At 37.3% G+C, this 19276-nt stretch overlaps 1 pseudogene; it reads right to left on the minus strand.

Moving 5' to 3' along the window:
- Positions 1-16312: 16312 nt before the first annotated feature.
- Positions 16313-18410, minus strand: LOC136343755 (piggyBac transposable element-derived protein 4-like; annotated as a pseudogene).
- Positions 18411-19276: the final 866 nt, after the last annotated feature.

Raw genomic sequence — 19276 nt, forward strand, 5'->3', positions numbered from 1 at the left:
CACTTCGACCAGGAGAGTTCGGCCATTCGTTTTCCCGCAACATTAAAAAATGCGGTCCATGGCACCACATGCTTAAGTTCAAAATTTTTACTTCCCACGATAGATAATCTGCCAGATTGAATTCACTTCGAACATGCCTCCACGTTTCATTCTTGGTTATTTCTTGAATTTCAGAAACTCTATTGCTCACAAAGCTTTTTAACTTATTTGGCGAAGTCTTTATCCATCTCAAAACAATTGTGGAGTCTGTCCAAAAATAAATTTTTTCTGTCCTTAATCTAAGTGCGTAAGAGACCCTTTTTACAAGTTTAGCGGCAAGCATGGCTCCACAAAGCTCTAAACGGGACAAAGTACTACAGGATTATGCGAAAGTCTTCATAACGCTTAAGAAAGGAATTGACGACGAGGAGATTGGAGTGAAGGTGAAAAGCTTAAGGAGAAATAAGAATGGATCAATACATGTAAGTTACATGGGAAAGAAGGAGGAAAAAATGAGATTCCTGGAAAAAATCAAGGAAAATGTAGGGAACGTGGGGGAAAGCGAAGTCGTGACTCGTGCTGACACTATCTTTGTCAAAGATTTAGACGAAACAGTGGATGAGGAAGAAATTGCCTCCGTTATCGAAGATACAGTAGCGGTCAAAAGTAGAGAAACATTTATTTTTCACCTTATGGTTTTTAAATACTGCATAAATTGAATCCAAGTTTTTATTGTTATAGAGACAGGTGACTCATTTAAATTTTAGGTTAGTTATATCAATAAATAATAAAATATTTTTTATGAAATAAAAAGGATTTTAGAAATGATGCGGTCAAAACTAAAGAAACAAATAAGTTAAATCGAAACTATAGCGTTGTTTATTAACATTTTGTTGCAAACCCTCTATTACTTAAAACAGCACTACATCTTCGTCTCATGGAATCCAACAATTTATTTATTGTTTCTGGCTCAATAGAGTGCCAAGCGTTTTCAACCGCTATAAACAATTCTTCCCTGTTGTTAAATTTGGCTGGACGTTCCTCTCGTATTTTCCTATCTACCATGTCCCAAAGATTTTCTATAGGGTTGAGATCGGGACTCTGAGGTGGCCACTTCATAACATTTACGTTATTTGTTAAAAAAAAGTGTTTAATTATTTTTGCGGTATGCTTTGGATCATTGTCACGTTGAAAGATTCGTCTTAGTGACATGTTGTCCTCGGCATATGGAAACATCACATCTCTAATGTTCTTTAGATAACGAAATCGATCCATTATGCCTTTTATTTTTACGATCGGTCCCATTCCAAACCCGGAAAATGACCCCTACACCATCAATCCGCCTCCCCTAAACTTAACTGTATCTTTGGTGTACTTTGGGTTATATCTTTTATTAACAGGACGTCGTACGAACCGAATCCCATCCGAAGAAAATAAATTAAACTTACTCTCATCGGAAAATAGTACCGTTTTCCACTTATCAGTCGACTAGTTCAAGTGTTCCCTTGCAAACTGTAATCGGGCTGCTCGATTTTTTGCTGATATAAAGGGCTTTTTCGCTGGTCTTCGTCCAAAAAAATTCTTCTCTCTAAGACGACGTTGAGTAGTGCTAGTTGACACTCCAAGCTCCCTATTTTCATTGCAGATATCAACGGCTGTTTTGTTGGGATTTTCTCTCGAAGCTGCAACTATCCTCCGATCGTCGGCTCTTGTTGTTTTTCGAGGTGTCCCAGATTTAGGAGGACTCATAACAGTTCCCCTTATGTTAAACGACCATATTGTTTTATTGACAACACATCGATTTAAATTTAACTGACGCGCTATATGCGATTGCTTCATTCGAGATTGATATTTGGAAATTATTAAATTTTTCACATCCACAGACAAATGTTTACCTCGAAGCATATTTAAAGATCTTGATGAAAGATGAATTTCTTTTGCAGTTAAGGGCACACACTTTATAAATGATAATAAGACAAATATTCAAGAATGTTTCTCTACTTTTGCTTTACAATAACACTTTTTTGTGTGAAAACAAACATGATAAAAATGTTGTTATTTTTTATAATAAGAATTTTATGAATTTGGGTCTGAGTTAAGATAATATACACGGCTGAATTAATTTGCTTCATTTCTTTTCAAATAAAGTATGAATTTTAAATGTTGCTCTACTTTTGACCGCTACTGTACGTTTGCCTCACCATTTTCACGCAAAGACGTCAGATGAACACAAGTCCCGTATGCCTTTTCGGAGCTACCAGAAAAACAATGCATTTCAATGGACGGGGCCGATGCGAACAGTGCATGCCGTTCTATTCTGAGCTCTTGTAGAAATTTTAATTCTTACATAAAAGTAGACCAAACTACAGCAGTATTATGGGGAACTACATCATCCCATGATAATTTCTCTAATCAGAGACTTTGGAGAAGAATTTTTACATTAATTGCGCATGGACTTATGAGACCCGAGGGATAAAAAATTTTAGAGCTTTCAGACAATATTGACCGCTTGGTAATTTTTTTTGAATGAATTATGTCATTCACTTTATACATTAATTTGTCGCTAATGGGGTTCCATATTAAACCAAGTTTTTTTTTTCGTGTTATTTTATCGGAATTCAACAATTTTAGCCAACGGATCATAAGTAGGGATTTCATCTAATATGCTAGAATCATTGGAGCAAAATTTTCGCAAAACAAAGCAGCTTTGTCGAAGGGTTTTAAAAATTAAATGACATATTCGTTTTGTATCCTGAACAGTATCGGCTCCTGTAAGCAAATCATCTACGTAAAAATCCGTTTTTATGATCTTGGTTACATGAGGATAATTCATTTTAATATCAAGAGCTAGTTGAAATAAACACCGAATCGCGAGAAAGGATGCTGACGTGGTGCCATAAGTCAGTGTATTTAATTTGTAGCACTCTAACGAATTTTCAGTACTGAATCGCCATAAAATGCGTTGCAACGGCCTATCCTCTATGGAAACCCAAAGGGACTTAGACATTTTTGTACAATCGGCTGATACGACAAACTTATGCCGTCTGAATCTAATTAAGATTGAGAATACAGTAGCGGACAAAAGTTTAAAAACTTTTTTATTTTTTAGTTAGCTCAAATAAAAATCAAATTATTGTGACATTGTTGATATGTAGTTGTAGTCATTCGTAAGTTTGATCGTTTAATAAGCCTAATAACCGTAATTAAAATGCCAAAAATAAAATGAAAATTTTCATATTTTTTTAGTCGGACAAAAGTTAAGAAACTTTTATTTATAAATGAATTAATAATACAGGAAAAAAGAATCTTAATATTTGGTGCCATATCCTTTCGAATTAATCACTGCCTGACATCTTCTGGGCACCGAATCAACCAGCTTCCAAGACATTTCCTCGGGAATTTTTTTCCACTCGTCCATTATTGTTTCTAAAATTTCAACCCTATTACGAATATTTTTTAGGCGAATACGTCGATCTAGGATTTCCCACATATGTTCTATTGGGTTTAAATCCAGAGATTGTGACGGCCACCTAATTACACTGATTCTATTTGAAGAAAACCACTATTTGATTAGCTTCGAAGTGTGTTCGGGGTCGTTATCCTGTTGGAATTTCCAACGAAGAGGCATTTCATACTCCGCATATGGCAACATATTATTCGCTAATATATCCCGGTATTAAAACTTGTTCATTTTTCCCTGTACCTCCACAATTGGTCCAAGACCAAACCGACTAAAACAACCCCATACCATCACACTGTCACCTCTGGGCTTAACCGTTGGTATTTGGTACTTGACTTCGTATCTTTTGCCTGCTGGTCATCTCACGTAGCGTCTACCGCCCGATCCGAATATTTTAAATTGACTTTCGTCACTCCAAAGAACCGTACGCCATTTTTCTCAGGTCCAGTGTAAGTGCTCCTGTGCAAACCGGTAGACGGGCCTTCACGTTTTTCTTTGATAAGAGTGGTTTCTTCACAGCAACCCTTCCGAACAAACCCACATCATTCAACCGACGTCTCACAGTCTTTTCGCTCAACTGGAAATGAAATTTTTCCGCAATTTCTTAATTAATTTCGCGTATTGTCTTACGAAGATCTTTTCCTGAGATTATTTTCATTACTTTATCAATTGTGGAAGTCGTTTTGCGTGGACGTCCTGTACTTTTCAGCGTTAACAGACTTTTATCACCAACACGAGAAGCAACTATAATTCTTGAAATAGAACTTTTACTAATTTTAAGATTTTTAGTAATATTAATTTGTTTTTGACCACTCTCATACAGTTGAATAATTTTTTCCTTTAAATCGCTTGAAATACACTTTGCTTTACCCATAACACATAATATTAGTAGTAGTAAATGATCCAAAATGGTTTAAACTTTGAACAAACTGAAGATAAACGAAAAGTTTCTAAATTTTTGTCTGAGCAAAAAACTATTTTGTGCAAATGAGAAAATTGTAAAAAACTTATACCCTAAACAAGCCTATACGAGGTTCATACGGTTTGTAAACACATTTTATGCATAGGAGGAGTCTCTGTAAATTCATATTTAGAAAAAAATTTAAAAACAAGAAAGTTTCTAAACTTTTGTCCGCCACTGTAGGTCTTGCTGTATCGTAGGCCCCGCCATCTGAATATGGTTTAATGAAAATTCCGTACAACTTGGTAGTGATGCATCAAAAATGATACGAAGATCAGTTGTGATGGCATCTTCTCGATATATGCCATGATTTTCTTTTTAATATTTATTTACATAGCGATCTAGTAAATGAACACTAATAGGCTATTTGTTTCTGACCTAATTTGCTACGATTGGAAAACAAAGAAGAAACAAAGCACCAATCCACTGATAGTCATTTTGACTCTGTCAGTAATGTTTCACACTGTCTTGATGTGCCCTGTGTCTATACTAGTTCGAATGGTTTCACTCTTTTCAAATTTCTAATCAGTCCACCACTATCCAGGAGCTGGAGAGCCTCAATGTTGATGTGCTGATGAAGCCGCTGTTCATGTTGCTGGGCATGCTTTTTGATTATGTTGTCGACAAGTTCCACTTCTAAGTCCTTATGCAGATTGTCATTGCGAATGTACCACGGAGCATCAACAATACCTCGCAGCACTTTATTTTGGAATCTTTGTATCATATTTCTATTACTTTGACTGACGCAACCCCAAAGTTGACTACCATAAGTCCACACTGGCTTGAGGACTTGTTGATATAGCAAAAGCTTATTATACACTGACAGGGCTGAATGTCTACCCAGTAACCAGTACATTTTGCAGTACTTTAATTTAAGCTCTTCACATTTTTTCTTGACATGTGGTTTCCACCTGAGTTTAGCATCAAGGATCATGCCAAGATATTTTGCTGTATTCCCATACGGGACTACTTGTTGGTTTATGTATATTGAATTATGCTCGATTCGTTTGTTAGTAAAATCAATATGTATTGATTTGTTTTCGTTCAATTTGATTCGCCATTTTATTGTCCAGCGTTGGATTTCGGTTAAGGCATTTTGTAACTTTTCGGTCGTGATATTGTTGCTGCTTCCCGCGGCCAAAATTGCAGTGTCGTCTGCAAATCTAGCAACTACAGCATTTTCATTGACTTTAGGCAAATCGCTAGTGTATAACAGGTAAAGGACTGGCCCTAATACACTACCCTGCGGTACGCCTGCCTGGATTTTTCTCAGTTCAGAGTAAGCATCTATTTGTTTAATTCTGAAGGAACGTTCTGTTATATAAGACTGTAATAATTTTGAGTATGCTGCAGGAAGGAGCAATTTCAATTTGTGGTTCAACCCTTCATGCCAAACCCCGTTGAAGGCCTGCGCTACATCCAGGAATACCGCTGAACACACCCCTCTTCAAATGATTGAAAAAAATGATTGATCGATAATATCGGTTATTCTGTGGACTTGTTCAATCGTAGAGTGTTGTTTCCTAAAACCAAATTGGTGATTTGGAATAATATTCTCTTCTTCAATAATGGGTTTCAGTCGTTTCAGCAGAAGTTTCTCAAACAGTTTGGACATAACAGGTAGTAATGATATTGGTCTGTATGATGTCGTTTCGTGTGGTTGTTTACAAGGTTTAGGAACCATTATGACTTCAGCCACCCTCCATAGTTGCGGCACATATTTTAGTCTGAATGAGGCATTGATTAAATTGGTGATTTTAATCAAGCCTTTCCTTGGAAGTTGTCTCAGGATTTGCCCAGTAATAAGGTCATAGCCGGGTGCCTTTACAGGGTTGACATTGGTTTCTATTTCCTTTTTGACTTCAGTCACAGTGACATACGGAATTCTCCCACTTTCCCGCTCGTCAACATGGGGCAGAATATCTTCATACTCAGTTGAATGCGGTTGAAAAATCTTTTCAAGGTGATCCGCAAACCTTTTCGCTTTTTCTTCATTATTTCTAGCCCAGGTACCATTTTCATTTTTGATCGGGGGCATTTGAATGATAGGTACCTTCAAGTACCTCGCTGATTTCCACAGTGAGTAGTCCGTACTAGAATCATTAGTAAGGCCACGCAAAAATTCGCTGGTTGTGTCATTTTTTAGTTGTTTTATTTCGTGTCTAAGTTGAGATGCTAGATTATTCAGCCTAGTTTTGTCTTGTTGGGCTCTGGACTGTTACCATTTTTTCCTTGCTCTTCTTTTCTCGGCGATCATTTTCAGTATTTCTGTCGGATAGTTATTACCTTTCAATTTTCATTTGATTTGTGGAGTATTCTGCCGTGCACAGTGTTGAATATCCTTTACTAATTTCTCCACTTCAAGATCCAGTTCTTCATCGGTTTGGAGTGAGACTCTTAGATTGATTTTTTCCTCTAACGTTGGTCTAAAACTTTTCCAATCGGTCCTCTTATTAACTAAGCAGGGGTTAGTTGGTTTAGAAATAACATGTTCACTCAAAATAAGTACAATCGGCGAATGATCCGAGTTTAACTCTAAGCTATCTTCAATTTGCATGTAGTTGCTTGATATGTTTTTGTGATAAAGAAGTCCAACAGATCTGGGATCTTTTCTTGGTCAGTTGGCCAATATGTAGGCGTGCCAGTTGATATAGTTTCACAACGTTGCATTTGAACGGCCTTCAGTAACTCTCTTCCTTTAGTTGTAATGAGTCTGGATGCCCAGTGAGTGTGCTTCGCATTGAAATCACCGCCTATAATGAATCTATCTCCCATTGATTTTAAAAGTTGTTCATATCTTTCATATTTGATGTTGTGTTTCGGAGGGCTGTATATGCCGGCTATAATGATATTTCCATTTCTAGTTGTAATACTTACAGCAGTGGCCTGAATATCTTCTGCCTCAAGCTTTATTTCTTCAGAATGTGGAATACTTTCTTTGACTATTACCGCACTTCTTCCCTTTGCTGCATTGTCTGGGTGGATTGTGCAATACAGTTTGTATCCTCGAAACTTTAAATAATTGAAGCTTATCGCAAACGTTTTCCATGATGAAATTTGATTGGGAGCCATTGTCTAAGATTACTCGAATAGTATGTTTGTTATTAAACCGGTCTAAAACATAAACGTGAGCTGTCGATAACAAAATGTTACCTAAGTCACAATTAGCTGAATTATTTATTACTTCTCCTACTTCTATAAGTGAAAATGTTTAATCTTCTTTGTCGATTTCAGTCACTTGGCTTTCTTCACAAAGTTCTCGCGAATTATACTGCGTGACAAAGAAAGGTAAACACCCATTAAAGATAATTTTATTTTGAGAATTTTTTTGTACGTGTTCAGTACCACATACTTATTCAATGATTACATTTTCAGCAAGATCAGAGGAAGAACTTCATTTTTTTTTCAATAGTGTGTTGAGCGTCCACGGTTCCTTATACAATCATTGATACGCCTGGGCTCGGATCTAATAAGATTGTCAATGTCTTCTTGAGGTATGTCATTCCAGGCAATCTGAACTTCATAAGTAAGGGTTGCTAAAGTCTGTGGAAGGTGCTGTAAATTCAATAGTCTGCGGCCAATCATGCCCTAGACATGTTCAATAGGAGACAGATCCGGCGATCGAGGTGGCCAGGGTAAACGGTTGATTTGATGTTGATCCATGAACGTTAGTGTTTGCCTAGCAATATGAGGTCTAGCATTGTCTTGCTGGAAAATATCGTTCGGAATAGTTGGAAAATATGGAATCACATATGGCTCTAACACTTCTTGGATATAGCGTTGGGCAGTCATGTTGCCTCTAATGAAAATTAGGGGTGACCTGCTACCATATGCGTTTGCACCCCATACCATAACGCCTACAGTACAGTGGGCATGACGCTCTCTGTCAAATTATGGATCTCGCCTTTCACCCCGTCGCCTTCTCACCCTTGCCCGACCGTCATTCATCCCCAGACAGAAGCGGGATTCATCACTAAAGATCACCTGAGTCCATTCTTGGTCCCACTGAATTCTCTCTCTATACCGTTGTAAGCGATTAGATCAATGTTTGCGAGTGAGAGGCAGCACCCAATGCGGGCGATAGGAAAAAAGGCCAAAACTTCGTATTCGGCGATATACTGGACACATACCAACCCTATTCCCATGTTCTTCAAACCACTGATTTGCAATAGCTCGACTGCTGCTAAATCGGTCTCTAAGAGTCAAAAGTCGCAATCGACGATCTTCGCGCTCTGTGGTTCCTCTGAGCCGCCCAGTGCCTCTGGCTCTGTACCCACGGTCTTCCTGAGTCCACGACTGGTAACACCGCACTATGGTTCCTAAGGATCTGTTAGTTCTTCTAGACACTTCTCTGACCGACAGACCTGCTTCGCGCAACCCAACAATCCGCCCCCTCTCAAAGTCACTAAGCTGACGGATCTGTTCAATTCTACGCACTCTAGGCATAATGAGTAAAAATTATGACCGATTTCAACACAGTTCACAAAAGTTGCGATACAAATGTGAACAAAAATGTTTAAACAAAATTTTAATTTTTTTAAGGAACGATCCATGGAAACTAAAAGAAAATAACAGATAAACTTGAAATTTTGATCATTTCTTTCTTTTTTTAAGATAAGTCAACATGCAAAAAATTATCCAAATAAATTGGTTTTTAATGGGTGTTTACCTTTCTTTGTCACGTAGTATATATATTTTTCCACATGTAATAAAATGTTGTGCTTTTTGTGACATTTTTTATACGGAGGTTTTCGACAGTTTTCATTAAAATGACCAGGTTTAAGACAGTTTAAACACAACTTGAGAGAAATAATTTTCTCACCTCGTTTTTCAACCGGAATCTTTAAAAAAGACGGACATGACTGAATGTAATGTTCACCCTTGCAGAAAAATCACCTTTGCAATTTAACATCAATCATTTTTAACTTTTGCATTTCATTATTTACCGAAATTAGACTTCTAAAATTTCCCACTTGTTTTTCCACACGATTTTACTCCAAATTGTCAAGCAGCTCGACCTTGGAGGTTGGGAATTTTTTGAAGCCTTCTAAGGAAGGATTTAATTGTAACTTCGATTTGAATGCTTCCCAATCTCTAGCAGTGCTCTAATCTAATTTTGTGTTTAATAGATAAACTATTGGCACATCCCAGGATGCTGTGGGAAACCCAATTTGACTAAAAGCGAGCATATTCTTTGTTACATTATTTAAAACCGCATATTCATGGCTTCTACATTGAACATTTTTTTATGTTATTATTTATTAGCAATTAATCATTATTGTAGCGTTTTCCCAACAGTTCCCATGCAATATTATAATTATTAGAGGAAAACTCTACCGTTGATATTATCTGGATTGGTTCATTATGTACAGAGGCTCTGAGATAATGAAATCGCTGAATGCCTGATAACGATTCATTTTTGTGAATAATAGATTCAAATACATCTCTGAAATCAAGCCGATTTTGCAAAAATCCGTCAAATGTAGGTAAATTTATGTCTGGAAGTGTTACAGACTACGTGGGATTGACGATACCGGAAATCTGAGAACCTTTCAAAGACCATTTGTTGTCGCATTTGTTGTCACTCAAGTGTACCTTCTTGCCAATGAAATAACAAAATAATAATTATTTTCAAATTCACACCTTTCTAAATATTCGTTTTCGATTTCGGCTGATTCGCATGATTCCTCAAAGCTAATTTCTATTTCGCTGAATTTTTGTAACAAATTCACTTCAATATTGTTTACACGAATTTCTAATTCTAAAATTGCTTCATGAGATACACTCGCGTTATCTTTAAATTTTTCATTGTTATATTTTGAAAAATGAGTTAAGCTAGTCTTTATAGAATCTCTTTGCTTTTTTAGTGTGTTGATTTTTAACACTACTTCACTACTTATTTAGATGGCGTGGTACGAACGATGAGAAGTTTTCCATCTCTCGCTCTTATTTTTTCGCTGTTAGCTACTACTGGATTGATAATAAGGGTGTTGTTGATTTTGCTTAAAATATCTTTATATTGATTCTTTTCCAAGTTAATTACAAGTGCATAACTTCTATGATTCAATTTCTTTTCATGTGAATCGTCTGGTTTTCTCTTCATCCTTCTTTGTAATATAAATTGTAGCTGACAGTTTAGAGTTATGAAGTATGATTTCAGTCAGTTTCTGAAATCTCGTTGTACTGATTAACTTGATCATGTTCAACGCAATGCATCTTTTACTCAGTTCAGATTTTGATTTTTCCAATATATTATACAAGTTTTTTTTTCGATTAATATGTGATCTTTGCTACTTTCTTACAAACAGAAGCATATTTTTAATTTATGCTAAATAGAAGATTTTAGTTCAAGGATCATCATATCCTCTTTAACTTCAGAGATCATTGGATATCTGACTTTAAATTGTTTGAATAAAACTTCTTCCATATTGTCATCTTTATCAGATTCTATTGGGGGTGTTTTTATAACGTCGTTATCTGAGTCGACGCAATTACCAGTGGTTATTGATGTAATGGTGAACACTTCTTTATCCCATTTATTATTGATTGTAGGTCCTCGTAATTTTTAATATTGTGTGACGAGGATTGTTTAAGTCAGGGGCTTCATGAGTTTCTACCTAACAGTAGTTACTGCTTCACTAGGCATCCACAGGTAAATCCAAATACACTGGCAGGGTTTCTAACTTGAGTCGAAGGACCAGACGGGTTACCGTCATAAGATAATGAGAGTCCAAAGGTTTGGTAGGTACAGAAACTCTGTTACACGTATGAAACTAAATTTAATCACAGACTAGTTCAAATATAGGAAAGATTGGCGATTAAATTATTAACTATAATGTCCATGTACAGATTTCTATTGCGACGAGATACGTTAGAAGTTGGTAAAGTTATTTATTCTAACTGTGTAATCGGGAGAGGAGAGAAGTTGCTGTTAACGTGACGAGATGAGAAACGGTTTTGGTTCTACTCTGAGAGGGGTGGTGCCCTTTCCCGAAAAATGCAGATCTCAGCGTCTGGTTCTTTTTCACGATTTTGTGGAAAAATTACTACCTTGATGTTTTCACACCATTGCCTTATCGCTAACATACTCTGGTTCTTGGACCACTTGCGTGGTTCTTACGAGACATTCCATCCTAATTTACTGCGGCCCGTTATCTATTTTACGATTCGCATTTCATAAAATCAGAACAAAAGTAAACCAGATGAATGGCAATGAGCGCGGCACCCATGGTTTGGCGCCTAATGGTATGTCGAGGTTTGGGTTGTTTTCTATCTATTGTTATTTATGCCTGGATGTTAGGGCATTGCGTGAGAGCGATCGTTATATTGGAATTCCTCCAACAAGTATATTTTTTTATTAGAAGTTATGGTTGCTTGCGTTTCTGCATTCTTTGGGATGTTCTCTTTTTTGTCATGGTATAAATTGTCAATACGGTCCTTGACTTCTACTAACCTGAACTAACCTTTCACGTGTCACCCTTTTTCCACCACTAAGCGAGTTGGTTTCCCTCTTCACAATTATCATGTGTTCCAGTGTGTATCCCTAGCACAGCGGGTCTCCATACACAACTTCGGTGGCCTTGAATAGTCCCCCTCTCATCTCTCATTAAATACCTCGGTGAGCTTGGAGCTTCTCACGATGCTGCAAACTCTCCCACACTGCTTTTCGAACCTCATCTCTCCCCTTTTTCCCGATAGAGGACTCGTCCGTCCTCTTCCTCTTCCCGGCATTCTTAAAGTATGAATTACTGTTGGGATGCGGAATTTTCAAAAAGAAGGTCGAGAAGTGCTCATCTCTCCCCGTGATGTTCACCGATGCCTCCGATGCAGGCCTATACGGCAAAGCTTCGGAAGTAGCCAGTTACCGCCATGCTACCTTTTGGGGGGACATTTTGTTACCCTTCGCCTCCCTTACTGAAGGAACCCCTTTATCAACATGACGAGGAAACCCTTGTCGTAATACGTACGAACGAGAAAATCTTTTATATTGAAAGATGTTGAAGACGAGAGAGTTTATTGAAGACTGGTCTTTGTTTGTTTACAAAACTGAATATATCTAAATCTATGACACACACTAACTATTATGAATATATAAAAAAATAAAATAATGAATGGTGGTTTGCTAAAGCTTGAGATCAAACCACCTTAGCGACAAAATACCTATAAACAAAGTACCTGTCGACATTATTATAGGTGAACCAATTACTAGTACGGAAGGATTAGGTAAATGAATTCAATCATTCACCTAAACAAAGTATGCCACACCCTCTTTGGAAGCGCCTCTCCTCCTCTTCTCAGCAGTTTTGCCTGAAGAGCTCTTCTGGGTTCCACCGTGTCCCTTTCGATTTGTTGCAAAAGCGTTTTCACAACCAATAGCGAGGTCTGGTTCGGCACCTCGTCCGTCGTTTTCTAGGGCTTCAAAGATCCCTGGGAAGGTAACATTTCCTTCTTCGTTGCTATGAATTAAGTTACATTTCTTAAAATATGTTTTTTTTAATAACCATTTTATTTGTTTAAAAAAAAAATACGTAAACGATCAGGCTTGCAGCATAACTGCTTAATGGAAAATTATGAAGAAGAACGACTATGAGTCTGTGTTTGATCGTGATTTTATAGCCTTTCTATCTTTAGGTCCTTAATGGGATCTTAATAGAGTCCAATGGTCTATGTTGACACAGGCTGAGATAGCACGATTTGGGCTACATGACTCATATTTTTCATATTATTGTTTTGTTTTGCGCGAGTTATATGGTAAATATTGATATATTTACGAAAGATTTTTTTTACTAATTAATTACTATTTGCAATCTATCCTGCGGTAATAAGCAAAATTAACTAATATATAGAAGATAGCATGTACAGGGACGTTGCCGAAATTAACATTATAACTTCATGGCAGGGATGAAAATTAAATTGGTTTGATCAATTCTTCGGAGTCTTCCCACTTCAGGCAAATCGCTCAGACAGATCTGAAGGTTTAAACCTTTTTAGCCTTCTGGTGGCAGCAGCAGTGTGGAGATCCGTAGCCAATCGATTGGGCTGAGCGTCCAGGCGATCTTGATACATGAGGAAGTAGCGGCTGATTTCATTGCGAACCCTTGGAACTTTTAGGTCCTTATGTATTGTCTCGTTGTCGATGAACTATCGGTTTTTGGATATTGTTCGCAGAGCTTTTGACTGGAAGCGTTGCAGAATTTCAATATTTGAAAGGCTGGCGGTGCCCCAAAGATGGATACCAAACATCCAAATAGGCTTAATAACTACCTTATAAACAAGGACCTTGTTTGAAAGGCTTAGTTGAGATTTGCGGCCCAAAAGCCAATACATCTTTCTGAATCTTAGGTTAAGTTCCGCTCGTTTCATTTGGATATATTTTTTCCATGTAAGGCGTCGATCCAGGTATTTACTTAAGAGAGAAAGGGTTTAACTGTGTAATGTTTACTATTGTCTAGAACTTCCAATTAGAAAAATAGTACTCTTTACTGCAACGTAATATAGGAAATTATAGATTCTAGAACCCTTATGCATAATAAGCATGTTTTTTTTATATAAATTAATTAAAACGAAGAAAGATTCCGATTCCGATTTTAAATTTATTCCAGTGTTGATGTTGCTTAAAATAAGTGTAAATTGTAATAATAAATTTATATTTGTTTTTTTTTCTAAATAAGTTTGTTCGAACCTCAAATTTAACTCGCGTTAGTTACTAATTTTTTGCCCTCTTCCGGAAATGGCTACCCAATCTTGGGAGCAGGGTATCTAGGGGCAGCCACAAGGAAATGCGGATAGAATTTTGGCTTTCAATTGACAAACGCCCTTTTTTGTGCTACGAGAAGGTGAAAATCGGCCCAAAGACACAAGACTGGGAATTTTGTTGGCCCGTTGGCTCAGTCGCTCGAGCTACTACTCCTTCCTCGAAATAATTTTTTCTCTTCGCCTCCTCAGTTTCTTTCTTGCCATTATTCTCATAACCATTTATTCCAGTGCCTGTCACTTCTCACAACCCTCAATCAGCTCTCACTGTATCATACTGCTATCCAAATTCAGCCCTTTTATTCTCACTTTATCTCGTTCCTTCTCTCATTCTGAATACTCACCGAGAATGTACGCAGGGGAATTCTCTGTTCCGTCTCCGCAGAATCAGTAGTGGTCATGCTCTTCCGCACCTATCCTCGGCAGGTATTTACTGAACACTCCTTGCCCGGTGGACACCTGCTTTGGCATGTAGCTGGATTTCGTCCAGCCTACTTCATACCACCGCCTCAGGTTTGGGATGAGAACTTTGGCCCATCCCTCGTATTCCTCCAATATTCTTTCCTATTCGCTTAATATTCTTTCTCTCCCTTCTTTCTTGCCTTTTTCCCACACATACCTTCTTTCCTTCACGCACAATCTGATGGGCGATATCTTTTCCAACACCAGCACCGCCTCCTCGAGCACCGTTCTGTAGGCTTCTGTCACCCCGATTGCGAGCAATCGATTCGTTTACTCCAAGATAATTTTGTACCTTTTGTGGTTGAGTTGTTCCAGATACCGGTGCCGAGTAGAGCATTACGGAAAACACCTTCAGCATTAGGACCCTCCTCCTCTTATAACTCAGTTCATTCTCCTTCAGCAGGATTCCCTCCAAATTTCGGATGATTTCGCTCAGCTTGTCTGCGGTTCAACGTACATGCTCCCCGAATTTGGTGTCTATTGCAAACCTTACTTCGAAGTATTTCATTCACTTCACCGTGTTATACTTGATTCTATTCATATCCACACTCATGCTTCATAGTTTTTTTATTCTCACCAACAGCGCATTTCTATTTTATCCGACATCATACTAGAGCCCAGTCCCCGGAACGTGTTGAGGACCAACTTCATGACCTCCTTCGCTTTAATCTCAAGTGTTTCCCTAATCCTCGTCGTAACTACCAATACCAGGTGATCAGCGTACGCCACGGAAATAACGCCCGTTGGATACTTGATCGTTAGCAGTTCGTCGTAGAACAAGTTGCACAATATAGGGCCGAAAATCGAGCCCTAAAGTACCTCGCACGACATGATAGGGTCCTCGCCGCCAAGCAACACGATGTCTCTGTCGCTCAGATAGGACTGAACGACGTTTTTCAAATATCTGTTCATTTTTGCTTCTCTACCCTGCTTGTTTATCCTCGACCTTTCTTCTATCAGGAGATCGACAGGTGGCATTCCTGCCATCGCTAAAACGGCTGTTAACGAAACAGTCCTGTACGTCTGGAGTATACTAATAGAAAATCTTCGGTTTAAACTAATCCAATTTACAGAGTTGCATTTTTTTTGTCTTATGTGCCCCCCAAATTAGTGCAGTATATAAAATTACCGACAAGGCAGCCGAGGCTAAGGTTTTCCGTTTCTTTACGGAACAGCCCCCGTTATTAGGAATTAAACGCGTTAATGTATTAATTAATTGATTAGTTATTTCTGTAATTTTTTGTACATGAGTCCAAAAATTTAGATTTCTGCTAAAGAACACACCTAATAGTTTGACGTGTTCTACATCACTAATTTCATGGCCTTTAATTTTAATACTTAGGCTTTGTTGCCAAAAATAAAGAAATAATAATTGACACAGTATTAATTATTTTATTAATAAAGGTATGATTATTATAATAGGAAATTGTTCCCGTTAAGTTGTGCTCATTCGGATGATTGTTGGAGCCGGACTGACTTGTGATGCCGTTTTGCTTAACCCTCTGGCGGGCGCGCCTTTTGGACTCTCAAGAACGGGCGTGCCGCGGCAATCACACCGCACTTTAAATTACGGTACTAAAATGATTGTGGCATCTTTTTGAAAGATTATTATGAAACAACATACAATTATTTAAGGTTTTATTAATACAATTATGTAATACAAAACATTGAAACGAATAACAAAATAAAAATATTAATTAATCAACAACTTCCATTAAGTCTATGCAATTTACACATGTCATAATGACACTGCTATGCCTCTTGCACACATTTTTTCCACATTTTTGGCAAAGCGACTTTGTACGAATATTTTTATGCTTTCCACACATGTAGCAAATACCAGAGCGTACAACTTCAGTCGGTAAAACAGTTTTGTATTTTTCTAAAAAGTACTGTATGTCTTTCGGTAGGCTTGGAATCATGGCTCTTTCCTTTAGAAAATCCTCCATGAAATTGAATGCCAAATTTTTTAAAAATGTTCTTCTTCGGTCTCGATTCTTTTTATTACAAAATTTAAAAACAGTCATCGAATTAATTCCAGCTATATCGAGATGTCTGTAAAATAAGGCAAGAGGCCATCTTCTGGTGATTCTAGATGTAGTATAAGCTGAACACAGTTGATCCACCGTGTCAACGTCTCCTTTTGTTGCATTATAATCTAAATTTACCAACGACTTTTCTCCGATTAATTCCATGGTATGGTGCATTGTAGACAGAAATATTACTGCTTTGTTTCTTTTCGGAATTGTTGAGGCCAACATATAGTCATATTGAAATCCAAATATTGTGGATCTCACCTCACGATGTTTGCCAAATAGAAACTCGGGAGGGATTTCTTTCTTGTTCTTTTTCATTGTCCCAAGTAAGGTGAGATTTTTCTTCAAAAGATATTCCACTAGCAGATAACTCGTGTAATAGTTGTCAGTAGTGATGTTTCTACAGGAATTTTCAATTGGAACTACTAATCGTTTGACTATATCATCAGGTTTGTTGAATTTAATATGTGGTCCTGGATGTTGTTTTCCGCAGTAAATTTCAAAATTATAAGTATAAAATGTTTTTGCGTCACATAAAGCGTAAATTTTGAATCCATACTTCGCTGGTTTGTTCGGGATATATTGAACGAAACCGCATCTGCCTCTAAATGGGTGCAGCATCTCGTCAATTGTAACAAACTCACTGACATTGAAATTAGCAATGCAATTCTTGACAAACTTTTCATGAAAGTTGCGTATTGGCGCAAGTTTATCATTTTTTTTTTCGCTCGTCACGAGTCAAAATGTTGTTCATTCGGAGAGCACGAAGCAAAAAGAGAAACCGCTTGTAGCTAAACAAGGCACGTAAAAGAATTATCCCTGTCCCATCAGTGTTCCATAGTTCACAGCAATTTGTATGGTGTCCTTTTTTGATTCCTATTAGAAATAATGCACCTAACAGCGCTCTTAATTCTGTTTTACTAATATCTCTGCAATCTCTGTCCCTGCTATAACGAACGTCATTTCTCTTTTTCTGAATATATATGTTTGTATTTACTACTAATTCATCTATCATCTCATCGGTGAAAAACAAGTTGAATGCATCAATTTCCCGTTTGATGTGACCGATAAAGCGTTTTGGGCCCGGAGCTGTTCTAATAATGTTTTTGGCACTTACTTTACCAGTTGACAATGGCTGATTCATCCACAATGTCTCTTCATCTTTCCCTATATAAAAGTGATATTCTTCGCTACTTGGAACATTTTTGTGAAATGAAGGAACCCCAGTTATATCGACAAGAGACTGCTCGGAATTGCTATCATGAATATCCTCTGAAATAATTTCATCCTCTGTTTCAGATTCACTGTGTTCAGTTACTGATTCATCTGGTAACTCTTCTACAACTTCTTGCATGGCAATTTCTAGCTCTTCAGGTGACAAAGCTTTGTGACTCCTAAATCTCATATTTTATATAAATATTATAAACATATCATGGCAAAACAGGTGGAACTCAACATATGTATTTATCAAATAAATTAATAAAAATCTGTACTATAAAATTAAATTCCGATTATAAGAAATTAAAACTTACATTATCGGGCGCAGTGCGGTATTTGCACAGCAACTTGATACACGTATACTTAATGCTTTCTAACTTCTAATACGGGACATCCCAAAAAACGTGCAGAACGAAATTAGTTGCTAAAATGCATGCCGGTGGAATACCTGGACGCTCGGGGATCTACCGACAATATTAACGATGTAATAAGTTTCGAATATCGATTTGCGGCACATTGCCGCGGGCGCGCCCGCCGGAGGGTTAATAATCATTCCACTGAAAATAATCAAACAACAACCGCTTTAGATCTGCCGAAATAAATGATCGAACTGAGGTGTTTTAACGTAGTAATCAAAAGGACTTATTTTAAGTATAATGACTTGAAATCTAATTGTCATTAGAGTTGTTTTATTCAACAGGCTTCTCATCTTTCTTCTTCCAGTTATTCGGACCATCTCTGTTTTAGATTTGGCAACAATAAGCCCCAACTCCTCTAATTTAAGGATTATTTTATATATTACCAATGTCAATTTATTTTCCAGGATCTTTTTGGTTTTTCCCCTGACAACAACCGTCAGATCGTCAGTGTAAATAACTATCTGAACACCTTTGGGAATTCCTATCTACAAGACTTCGTTATACTATATGTTCCATAGAATCTGACCCAGCATGGACCGTTGCTGAAATTTCAAAATTCAACTGTCAAGAACCAACTGCACTCTTCTTCTAAAAATAGTCTTAACATATGTTTACGAAATCAAGCAGTCATAAAAGCTCAAAGCTTGATTGATCGGATGTAACAACAACGTAACATTCTGTAGAAACACACAGCAAAAATTTTACCATCGTTTGTTCTCAGCATGTTTTTATCGGGATGGGGCATTATCCATCAATTGGATGACTTTTTCTTGTAAATTTTTGTATTTGAGATGAAACTTGACTACAGGAATAAATTCTTCAAAAAACTAGTGTTTAAACATTTTTTAGTTCAATCATGCTTGACTTGTTTTTGGTAAGTCACCGGTATTGTTTCTGCTTCTATTCCTCTAAACAATCATGGATTTTTCAATTTTCCAATACATAACCGTTTCAGTTTAGGTGTCCCACTGGCACTCAAACACGGCAT

Source organism: Euwallacea fornicatus, chromosome 15 (genome assembly GCF_040115645.1).
Source record: "Euwallacea fornicatus isolate EFF26 chromosome 15, ASM4011564v1, whole genome shotgun sequence".
NCBI classification, from domain to species: domain Eukaryota; kingdom Metazoa; phylum Arthropoda; class Insecta; order Coleoptera; family Curculionidae; genus Euwallacea; species Euwallacea fornicatus.